At 38.9% G+C, this 12797-nt stretch overlaps 1 non-coding gene across 1 annotated transcript; it reads left to right on the top strand.

Moving 5' to 3' along the window:
* Positions 1-9663: 9663 nt before the first annotated feature.
* On the top strand, positions 9664-9771 carry LOC130964625 (small nucleolar RNA R71). The gene has a single exon (XR_009080713.1). It is a non-coding gene; the product is annotated as a small nucleolar RNA R71 (small nucleolar RNA).
* Positions 9772-12797: the final 3026 nt, after the last annotated feature.

Raw genomic sequence — 12797 nt, 5'->3', positions numbered from 1 at the left:
AGTTTTCTAGAGAGAGAGGCTCTCTCCTCTCTCTTAGGATTTTGGATTTCTCTTAGTTTTAGGTTTATCTCTTCCCAATTCCAGGTTCAATATTCCTTTAATTTAATTCTCTTCTACTTTTATTTATTCTAGTACTTTGGTTTATCTATTCTTCTTGTTGATTCTCTTCTTATCCAATTTGGTTTATGAACTCCATGTTAGATTTGATTTCCTTATTTAATGCAAACTGAGGTATTTTATATTTATGGTTTTAATTTAGCTTTTTTACAGTCTTAGCTTGAATTGATTAATTGGAGACACTTGAGTTATCAAACTCCTTTGTGATTGATAATTAGAAATTGCTGGTTGATTTGGATCCCTCTAAAGCTAGTCTTTCCTTAGGAGTTGACTAGGACTTGAGGAATCAAATTGATTAGTCCACTTGACTTTCTTCCATAGTTAGAGGTTAACTAAGTGGGAGCAACGGACAATTCTCATCACAATTGATAAGGATAATTAGAATAATATTTCCAGTTCTCATACCTTGCCAAGAGCCTTTATTAGTTGTTAGTTTATTTCATTACCATTTACTGTTTCTTGTTCTCTTATCCAAAACCCCCAAAACATACTTTTCCATAACTAATTATAATCACACTTTCCTGCATTTCCTTTAGAGATAACCCGAGGTTTGAATACTTCGGTTATTAGATTTATTAGAGGTTTGTTACTTGTGACAAACAATCTTTTGTACGAAAGGATTCTTGTTGGTTTAGAAGCTATACTAGCAATGCGAATTTATTTGTAAAATTCTATACTACACAAAAGTCCATTCGTCACTCAAAATTGCGCCGTTGCCGGGGAATTGCAATCGTGTGCCTTATTATTGGTTATTGTAAATATTTGCTTTTGATTGCTTATTTGTTTTCGTTTTTGTTTTTAATTTTTATTATCTACTATGAATTCTCACCCCTCTAGCTTTAAGTTTAGTTGCAATGTTGTTGTAAGGAATGGAAGCTATAATGAGAACAGGCATCAAGGTTGGAAGAATTAGAGATGGGAGGAGCCACAAGGATTTGATCAACCCTCTTGGTAACAACCCCCTCCAATGCGCTATAGCCAACAACCACTCTATGATGCAGACCAAGACAATAGTTATGGTGGACTTCTTCTTGACAACAAACCTCCACCAAATTACTATGGTCAAGAGCCATTCCGAGGTACGTACCAAGATGATAGATATGGTGGACCCCTTGTAGTTACCAACAAGCCCACCATATGCCTATGACCCCCCTCCTCAACATAGGTTTGAACTACCAAACTCACAAGCCCCTTACTACCAAATACCCTCATATTATCCTAACCCTTATCCACCTTATGAACCATACTTAGAACCACCCACATTCCAGCACAATTACTCTCATGAGCTGCTAACTCAACATTCACCATCTCCATGCCCTTACCAAGAAGAACCACCTTCCTACCAGCACCCTTTCTCCAAAATAATGAACCCTCCTATCCACCCCAAACTCCATTGGATTACAACACCCTTGGTACTATTCACCAAGGGCAAACAGAGCTTTATACCACACTTATTGCCTCTATCACTGGTCTCACCTCTAAACTCCAAAATCTTATATCCCGCATGGATCACCCCTCTACCTCCAATATTCAACCCTCAAGCTCTAGTGCACTTCCTTTTCAACCACATAATGATCTCTCCATCCCATCACCATACTCCATGGAAGAGCACCCACATCCATCAATCCAAGAGCAAGATAATCCCCATTATACTATAGACATGGAACAAGAGAGAAGGGATCGTCTTAGGGATGCAATCGTGATGGATCGATTACATGCGGCCTGGTGCACGAAATTGTGATCTCTACTTTTCACAACTCAAACAATCCCCGGTAATGGCTCCAAAAACTTGGTGCTCAATACCATGGTCTAAATATAATTTCACAACTTTGCACAACTAACCAGCAAGTGCACTGGGTCATCCAAGTAATAAACCTTACGCGAGTAAGGGTCGATCCCACGGAGATTGTTGGTATGAAGCAAGCTATGGTCATCTTGTAAATCTTAGTCAGGCAGATTCAAATGGTTATGAATGATATATGAATAAAGCATAAAGATAGAGATACGTATGTAATTCATTGGTGAGAATTTCAGATAAGCGAATGGAGATGCTTTGTACCTTCCGTCTCTCTGCTTTCCTATTATTTTCATCCAATCCTTCTTACTCCTTTCCATGGCAAGCTGTATGTTGGGCATCACCGTTGTCAGTGGCTACAATCCCGTCCTCTTAGTGAAAATGTTCAACGCACCCTGTCACGGCACGGCTAATCATCTGTCGGTTCTCAATCAGGTTGGAATAGAATCCATTGATTCTTTTGCGTCTGTCACTAACGCCCAGCCTTCAGGAGTTTGAAGCTCGTCATAGTCATTCAATCATTGAATCCTACTCAGAATACCACAGACAAGGTTTAGACCTTCCGGATTCTCTTGAATACCGCCATCAATTCTAGCTTATACCACGAAGATTCCGATTAAGGAATCCAAGAGATAAACATTCAAGCCTGGTTTGCTTGTAGAACGGGAGTGGTTGTCAGGCACGCGTTCATAAGTGAGAATGATGATGAGCGTCACATAATCATCACATTCATCAAGTTCTTGAGTGCGAATGAATATCTTGGAATAAGAACAAGCTGAATTGAATAGAAGAACAATAGTAATTGCATTAATACTCGAGGTACAGCAGAGCTCCACACCTTAATCTATGGTGTGTAGAAACTCCACCGTTGAAAATACATAAGAACAAAAGTGATCATTGGCTTCGGCCCCAGAGAGGGAACCAGAAGAACCAAGATGAGAATACAATAGTAAAAGGTCCTATTTGTAGAGAACTAGTAGCCTAGGGTTTACAGAAATCAGTAAATGACATAAAAATCCACTTCCGGGCCCACTTGGTATGTGCTTGGGCTGAGCATTGAAGCATTTTCGTGTAAAGACTTCTCTTGGAGTTAAACGCCAGCTTTTGTGCGAGTTTGGGCGTTTAACTCCCATTCTTGTGCCAGTTCCGGCGTTTAACGCCGGGCAGTTTTGAGCTGATTTGGAACGCCGGTTTGGGCCATCAAATCTCGAGCAAAGTATGGACTATTATACATTTCTGGAAAGCCCAGGATGTCTACTTTCCAATTCCGTTGAGAGCGCGCCAATTGAGCTTCTGTAGCTCCAGAAAATCCATTTCGAGTGCAGGGAGGTCAGAATCCAAAAGCATCTGCAATCCTTTTTAGTCTCTGAATCAGATTTTTGCTCAGGTCCCTCAATTTCAGCCAGAAAATACCTGAAATCACAGAAAAACACACAAACTCATAGTAAAGTCCAGAAAAGTGAATTTTAACTATAAACTAATAAAAATATAATAAAAACTAACTAAAACATACTAAAAACATACTAAAAACAATGCCAAAAAGCATATAAATTATCCGCTCATCACAACACCAAACTTAAATTGTTGCTTGTCTCCAAGCAACTGAAATTCAAATAAGATAAAGAGAAGAAAATATGCAATGAATCCCAAAAACATCTATGAAGATCAGTATTAATTAGATGAGCGGGGCTTTTAGCTTTTTGCCTCTGAACAGTTTTGGCATCTCACTCTATCCTTTGAAATTCAGAATGATTGGCTTCTATAGGAACTCAGAATCCAGATAGTGTTATTGATTCTCCTAGTTAAGTATGATGATTCTTGAACACAGCTACTTTATGAGTCTTGGCCGTGGCCCAAAGCACTTTGTCTTCCAGTATTACCACCGGATAAATACATGCCACAGACACATAATTGGGTGAACCTTTTCAGATTGTGACTCAGCTTTGCTAGAGTCCCCAATTAGAGGTGTCCAGGGTTCTTAAACACACTCTTTTTGCCTTGGATCACAACGTTATTTATTTCTTTCTCTTTTTTTTTCTCTTTTTTTTTTCTCTTTTTTTTCGTTTTCTCTTTTCTTTTCTTCTTTTTTTTGTATTCACTGCTTTTTCTTGCTTCAAGAATCATTTTTATGATTTTTCAGATCCTCAGTAACATGTCTCCTTTTTCATCATTCTTTCAAGAGCCAACCATTCATGAACAACAAATTCAAAAGACATATGCACTGTTTAAGCATACATTCAGAAAACAAAAGTGTTGCCACCACATCAAAATAATTAATATGTTATAAAATTCAAAATTCATGCAATTCTTCTCTTTTACAATTAAGAACATTTTTCATTTAAGAGAGGTGATGGATTCATAGGACATTCATAACTTTAAGGCATAGACACTAAGACACTAATGATCATAAGACACAAACATAGATAAACATAAGCATGATTTTTCGAAAAACAGAAAAATAAAGAACAAGGAGATTAAAGAACGGGTCCACCTTAGTGATGGTGACTTGTTCTTCCTCTTGAAGATCTTATGGAGTGCTTGAGCTCCTCAATGTCTCTTCCTTGCATTTGTTGCTCCTCTCTCATGATTCTTTGATCTTCTCTAATTTCATGGAGGAGGATGGAATGTTCTTGGTGCTCCACCCTTAGTTGTCCCATGTTGGAACTCAATTCTCCTAGGGAGGTGTTGATTTGCTCTCAATAGTTTTGTGGAGGAAAGTGCATCCCTTGAGGCATCTCAGGGATTACATGATGAGTGGGATCTCTTGTTTGCTCCATCCTTTTCTTAGTGATGGGCTTGTCCTCATCAATGGGGATGTCTCCCTCTATGTCAACTCCAACTGAATAACAGAGGTGACAAATGAGATGAGGAAAGGCTAACCTTGCCAAGGTAGAGGACTTGTCTGCCACCTTATAAAGTTCTTGGGCTATAACCTCATGAACTTCTACTTCTTCTCCAATCATGATGCTATGGATCATGATGGCCCGGTCTATAGTAACTTCGGACCGGTTGCTAGTGGGAATGATTGAGCGTTGGATAAACTCCAACCATCCCCTAGACACGGGCTTGAGGTCATGCCTTCTTAGTTGAACCGGCTTCCCTCTTGAATCTCTCTTCCATTGAGCGCCCTCTTCACAAATGTCTATGAGGACTTGATCCAACCTTTGATCAAAGTTGACCCTTCTAGTGTAAGGCTGTTTATCTCCTTGCATCATGGGTAAGTTGAATGCCAGCCTTACATTTTCCGGACTAAAATCTAAGCATTTCCCCCGAACCATTGTAAGCCAATTCTTTGGGTTCGGGTTCACACTTTGATCATGACTCTTGGTGATCCATGCATTGGCATAGAACTCTTGAACCATTAAAATTCTGACTTGTTGAATGGGGTTGGTAAGAATTTCCCAACCTCTTCTTCGAATTTCATGTTGGATCTCCGGATATTCACTCTTTTTGAGTTTAAAAGGGACCTCGGGGATCACCTTCTTCAAGGCCACAACTTCATAGAAGTGGTCTTGATGCACCCTTGAGATGAATCTCTCCATCTCCCATGACTCGGAGGTGAAAGCTTTTGCTTTCCCTTTCCTCTTTCTAGAGGTTTCTCCGGCCTTGGATGCCATAAATGGTTATGGAAAAACAAAAAGCAATACTTTTACCATACCAAACTTAGAAGGTTTGCTCGTCTTCGAGCAAATGAAGAAAGAAGAGAGAAGAAGAAGAAGAAATAGAGGAGATGGAGGGGGCTTTGTGGTTCGGCCAAGTGGGAGAAGTAGTGTTTAGGTTGTGTGAAAATGAATGAGTGAAGATGGGTTTATATAGGAGTGGAGAGAGGGATAGGGTTCAGTTATGAATGGGTGGACTTGGGAGAGAAAGTGGTTTGAATTTGAATGGTGAGGTAGGTGGGTGATAAACCCCATTTGTAGGGTTTATCTTATGCTTCATTTAAGGGATTTTATGACCTTTTACCCATATTTATTCAATGAAATAGCATGGTTTTATAACTTCTCCTTTAATTGTGCTTAAGAGTGAAAACATATTTTTTAGGACTTAAAATAGCTAAATCTAATTCTCCTTGATTCCATTAGATGCCTTGATATTTTTGTTAAGTGATTTAATGTTTAGGAGGCAAAGATTGGATCAAGGGAATGAAGAAAGAAAGCATGAAAAGTTGGAGAACTCATGAAGAAATGAAAGAACCGGAAAGCTGTCAAGCCGACCTCTTCGCACTTAAACGACCATAACATGAGCTACAGAGATCCAAATGATGCGGTTCTAGTTGGGTTGGAAAGCTAACATCCGGGGCTTCGAAACAATATAAGATTTGCCATAGTTGCCACACGTATGGTGGCGCGCACGCGCATAGTACACGCACACGCCGTTGCTGCCACTTGGTCCACTTAAAGCAAAACGTGGCCAGCGATTTTTGAAGCCTTGTGGGCCCAATCCAACTCATTTCTGATGCTATTTAAGCCAAGGATTGAAGAGGAATCAACTAACTTTTAACCATTAGTTTAGTTTAGTAGTTAGAGTTAGTTTCTAGAGAGAGAAGCTCTCTCTTCTCTCTAGAATTAGGATTAGGATTAGGTTTGGTTCTTAGATCTAGATTTTAATCTTTGCTTTCTTCTACTTCTACATCTCAATTCCTTGTAGTTACATTCATTCTTCTTCCACTCTTTTGTTGTAATTTCCTTTATGTTGTTCTTATATTTTGTTGTAGATCTAGTATTGTTCCTTCTACATTCTTCCAATTCAATAAGAGGTAATTCATACTAAATGTGTCTTCTTTGCTTTTCTATTGTTGATCTCTTGTTTTTGTAGTTGTAGATTCCTTTAATTCTTGCATTTAATAATGATTACTTCTATTGCACTTTATGTGTTTGTTGAAATGTCTCTTTTAGTTTTAGTGTAGATTTTGTTCCTCTTGGCCTAGGTAGAGTAATTAGTGACACTTGAGTTATCTAATTCCTTTGTTGATTGATAATTAGAGAGATTGCTAATTGGTTTGGAGTGCACTAAAGCTAGTCTTTCCTTGGGAGTTGGCTAGGACTTGTGGCTCAAGTCAATTCATCCACTTGACTTTCCTTTCTTTAGTAAGGGTTAACTAAGTGGTAGCAATGAACAATTCTCATCACAATTGAGAAGGATAACTAGGATAGGACTTCTAGTTCTCATATCTTGCCAAGAGCTTTGTTAGTTGTTAGTTTATTTTCTTTTCCATTTATATTTCTTGTCCAAAAGCTTAAAAACCCCAAATATAATTCACAACCAATAACAAGACACTTCATTACAATTCCTAGGGAGAACGACCCGAGGTCCAATACTTCGGTTTATAAATTTAGGGGTTTGTTTTAGTGACAAACAACTTTTTGTATGAAAGGATTAGTGATTGGTTTAGAAACTATACTTGCAACGAGAATTCATTTGTGAATTCTAAACCGTCAAAAATCCATTCATCAGTGGGGTTTTATGAAGGATGGATGTGGGTGGTGAAGAGAAAGATGGGATTTGATAGGTGAGGGATTTTTGGGAAAGAGTGGTTGAGGTGATTGGTGAATGGGTGAAGAAGAAGAGAGAGGGTGGTGGGGTAGGTGGGGATCCTGTGGGGTCCACAGATCCTGAGGTGTCAAAGAAAAGTCATCCCTGCACCAAGTGGCGAGCAAAAATGCCATCTATGCCAATTCTGGCGTTAAACGCCGGGCTGGTGCCCATTTCTGGCGTTTAATGCCAGCTTCTTGCCCTTTCCTGGCGTTTAACGCCAGTCTGGTGCCCCTTTCTAGCGTTAAACGCCCAAAATGGTGCCAGACTGGGCGTTAAACGCCCATTTGCTGCCCTTATTGGCGTTTAAACGCCAGCAAGGTCTTCCTCCAAGGTGTGTTATTTTTCTTTCTGTTTTTCATTCTGTTTTTGCTTTTTCAATTAATTTTGTGACTTCTCATGATCATCAACCTATAGAAAACATAAAATAACAAAGGAAAATAGATTAAATATAACATTGGGTTGCCTCCCAACAAGCGCTTCTTTAATGTCAGTAGCTTGACAGAGGGCTCTCATGGAGCCTCACAGATACTCAGAGCAGTGTTGGAACCTCCCAACACCAAACTTAGAATTTGAATGTGGGGGTTCAACACCAAACTTAGAATTTGGTTGTGGCTTCCCAACACCAAACTTAGAGTTTGACTGTGGGGGCTCTGTTTGACTCTGTTTTGAGAGAAGCTCTTCATGCTTTCTCTCCATGGTGACAGAAGGATATCCTTGAGCCTTAAACACAAAGGATTCTTCATTCACTTGAATGATCAATTCTCCTCTGTCCACATCAATCACAGCCTTTGCTGTGGCTAGGAAGGGTCTGCCAAGGATGATGGACTCATCCATGCACTTCCCAGTCTCTAAGACTATGAAATCAGCAGGGATGTAATGGTCTTCAATCTTTACCAGAACATCCTCTACGAGTCCATAAGCTTGTTTTCTTGAATTGTCTGCCATCTCTAGTGAGATTTTTGCAGCTTGTACCTCAAAGATCCCTAGCTTCTCTATTACAGAGAGAGGCATGAGGTTTACACTTGACCCTAGGTCACACAGAGCCTTCTTAAAGGTCATGGTGCCTATGGTACAAGGTATTGAAAACTTCCCAGGATCCTGTCTCTTTTGATGTAATTTCTGCCTAGACAAGTCATCCAATTCTTTGGTGAGCAAAGGAGGTTCGTTCTCCCAAGTCTCATTACCAAATAACTTGTCATTTAGCTTCATGATTACTCCAAGGTACTTGGCAACTTGCTCTTCAGTGACATCTTCATCCTCTTCAGAGGAAGAATACTCATCAGAGCTCATGAATGGCAGAAGTTAATCCAATGGAATCTCTATGGTCTCAATGTGAGCCTCAGATTCCCATGGTTCCTCATTGGGGAACTCATTGGAGGCCAGTGGATGTCCATTGAGGTCTTCCTCAGTGCGTTCACTGCCTCTTCCTCCTCTCCTAGTTTGGCCATGTGGGTCATGTTAATGACCTTGCATTCTCCTTTAGGATTCTCTTCTGTATTGCTTGGAAGAGTACTAGGAGGGAGTTCAGTAATTTTCTTGCTCAGCTGTCCCACTTGTGCCTCCAAATTCCTAATAGAGGACATTATTTCAGTCATGAAACCTTGAGTGGTTTTGATTAGATCAGAGACCATGGTTGCTAAGTCAGAGTGGTTCTGCTTAGAATTCTCTGTCTGTTGCTGAGAAGATGATGGAAAAGGCTTGCCATTGCTAAACCTGTTTCTTCCACCATTATTGTTGTTGAAACCTTGTTGAGGTCTCTGTTGATCCTTCTATGAGAGATTTGGATGATTTCTCCATGAAGAATTATAGGTGTTTCCATAGGGTTCTCCCATGTAATTCACCTCTTCCATTGAAGGGTTCTCAGGATCATAAGCTTCTTCTTCAGATGAAGCATCCTTAGTACTGCCTGGTGCAGCTTGTATTCCAGACAGACTTTGAGAAATCAAATTGACTTGCTGAAGCAATATTTTGTTCTGAGCCAATATGGCATTCAGAGTATCAATCTCAAGAACTCCTTTCTTCTGATTCGTCCTATTGTTCACAGGATTCCTTTCAGAAGTGTACATGAATTGGTTATTTGCAACCATTTCAATCAGTTCCTGAGCTGCTGTAGGCGTCTTCTTCAGATGAAGAGATCCTCCAGCAGAGCTATCCAATGACATCTAGGACAGTTCAGACAGACCATCATAGAAGATACCTATGATGCTCCATTCAGAAAGCATGTCAGAAGGACACTTTCTGATTAATTGTTTGTATCTTTCCCAAGCTTCATAGAGGGATTCACCTTCCTTCTGTCTGAAGGTTTAGACTTCCACTCTAAGCTTACTCAATTTTTGAGGTGGAAAGAACTTTGCCAAGAAGGCATTGACTAGCTTTTCTCAAGAGTTCAGGCTTTCTTTAGGTTGTGAGTCCAACCATATCCTAGCTCTGTCTCTTACAGCAAAAGGGAATTGCATAAGTCTATAGACCTCAGGGTCAACCCCATTAGTCTTGACAGTGTCACAGATTTGCAAGAATTCAGCTAAAAACTGATGAGGATCTTCCAATGGAAGTCCATGGAACTTGCAATTCTGTTGCATTAGAGAAACTAATTGAGGCTTAAGCTCAAAGTTGTTTGCTCCAATGGCAGGGATAGAGATGCTTCTCCTATAGAAGTCGGGAGTAGGTGCAGTAAAGTCACCCAGCACCTTCCTTGCATTGTTAGCATTGTTGTTGTTTTCGGCTGCCATGTCTTCTTCTTTGAAGATTTCGGTTAGATCCTCTATAGATAGTTGTGCCTTAACTTCTCTTAGCTTTCGCTTCAAGGTCCTTTCAGGTTCAGGGTCAGCCTCAACAAGAATGCTTTTGTCTTTGCTCCTGCTCATATGAAAGAGAAGAGAACAAGAAAATATGGAATCCTCTATGTCACAGTATAGAGATTCCTTGAGGTGTCAGAGGAAAAGAAAAATAGAAGGAAGAAGTAGAAGAATTCGAACTTATCATGAGAGATGGAGTTCAAATTGTTCATTGAGGAATAGTGTTAGTCCATAAATAGAAGGATGTGAGAAGAGGGGAAGAAATTTTCAAAAATTAAGTAAAAGATTTTAAAAACATTTTGAAAAATACTAATTGATTTTCGAAAACTAAGAGTGGAAAAGAAATCAAGTGATTTTTGAAAAAGATTTTGAAATTATAAATCAAAAAGATATGATTGAAAACTATTTTGAAAAAGATGTGATTAGAAGATATGATTGAAAAGTTATGGTTTTAAAAAGATGTGATTGAAAAGATATGATTTGAAAAATAATTTAAAAAAAGATTTGATTTTAAAAATTAATGACTTGGCTAACAAGAAAAGATATGATTCAAACATTAAACCTTTCTCAACAGAAAAGGCAACATACTTGAAATGTTGAATCAAATCATTAATTGATAGCAAGTATTTTTGAAAATGGAAAGAAATTGATTTTGAAAAAGATTTGATTGAGAATATATGATTTGAAAAAAAGATTTGATTTTGAAAAATTTTGAAAACTTTAAAAAATTTGAATTAAAAACAGAATCTTCCCTCTTGTGCCATCCTGGCGTTAAACGCCCAGAATGGTGCACATTCTGGCGTTTAACACCCAAAGTACTACCCTTTTGGGCGTTAAACGCCCAACCAGGCACCCTGGCTGGCGTTTAAACGCCAGTTTGCCTTCTTCACTGGGCGTTTTGAACGCCCAGCTTTTTCTGTATAATTCCTCTGCTGTATGTACTGAATCTTCAATTCTCAGTACTATTGACTTGAAAAGACACAAATAAAAAATTTTTTGGATTTTTAATAATGAGGAATAATCAAAATGCAACTAGAATCAAATAACAATGCATGCAAGACACCAAACTTAGCAGTTTGTATACCATTGACTCTAAAAAAAATGAGAATGCACATGAGAAACACAAAACACTCAAGTCAAGAGAATTTAAAGATCAGAGCAATGAATTCATCAAGAACATCTTGAAGATCACTTAAGACATATGAATGAATGCAAGAAGAACAAAAACATGCAATTGACACCAAACTTAACATGAGACACTAGACTCAACAAGAAACATACAATATTTTTGGTTTTTATGATTTTGTAAATTTTTTTTTTTGGATTTTTCGAAATTTAAGTGGGGAAGAAAATAAAGATATCAAAATTCTTAATGAGAATTCCAGGAATCATGCAATGTTAGTCTAAAGCTTTAGTCTAAAGGAATTAGACATGGCTAGCCAAGCTTCAGCAGGACATTGCATTCAAGAGCTAAATTGATGAGAATCAATCAGCTTTGGTGATGATAAGAACATCACCTTGAAACACTAGAATTCATTCTTAAGAACTCTGAAGATAAACACCTAATCTAAGCAACAAGATGAACCGTCAGTTGTCCATACTTGAAACAATCCCCGGCAACGGTGCCAAAAACTTGGTGCACGAAATTGTGATCTCTACTTTTCACAACTCAAACAATCCCCGGTAATGGCTCCAAAAACTTGGTGCTCAATACCATGGTCTAAATATAATTTTACAACTTCGCACAACTAACCAGCAAGTGCACTGGGTCGTCCAAGTAATAAACCTTATGCGAGTAAGGGTTGATCCCACGGAGATTGTTGGTATGAAGCAAGCTATGGTCATCTTGTAAATCTTAGTCAGGCAAATTCAAATGGTTATGAATGATACATGAATAAAGCATAAAGATAGAGATACTTATGTAATTCATTGGTGAGAATTTCAGATAAGCGAATGGAGATGCTTTGTCCCTTCCGTCTCTCTGCTTTCCTATTGTCTTCATCCAATCCTTCTTACTCCTTTCCATGGCAAGCTGTATGTTGGGCATCACCGTTGTCAGTGGCTACAATCCCGTCCTCTCAGTGAAAATGTTCAACGCACCCTGTCACGGCACGGCTAATCATTTGTCAGTTCTCAATCAGGTTGGAATAGAATCCATTGATTCTTTTGCGTCTGTCACTAACGCCCAGCCTTCAGGAGTTTGAAGCTCGTCACAGTCATTCAATCATTGAATCCTACTCAGAATACCATAGACAAGGTTTAGACCTTCCGGATTCTCTTGAATACCGCCATCAATTCTAGCTTATACCACGAAGATTCTGATTAAGGAATCCAAGAGATAAACATTCAAGCCTTGTTTGCTTGTAGAACGGGAGTGGTTGTCAGGCATGCGTTCATAAGTGAGAATGATGATGATCGTCACATAATCATCACATTCATCAAGTTCTTGAGTGCGAATGAATATCTTGGAATAAGAACAAGCTGAATTGAATAGAAGAACAATAGTAATTGCATTAATACTCGAGGTACAGCAGAGCTCCACACCTTAATCTTTG

Source organism: Arachis stenosperma, chromosome 2 (genome assembly GCF_014773155.1).
Source record: "Arachis stenosperma cultivar V10309 chromosome 2, arast.V10309.gnm1.PFL2, whole genome shotgun sequence".
In the NCBI taxonomy this organism is placed as follows: Eukaryota; Viridiplantae; Streptophyta; class Magnoliopsida; order Fabales; family Fabaceae; genus Arachis; species Arachis stenosperma.
This window is presented reverse-complemented; position numbering and strand designations above follow the sequence as displayed.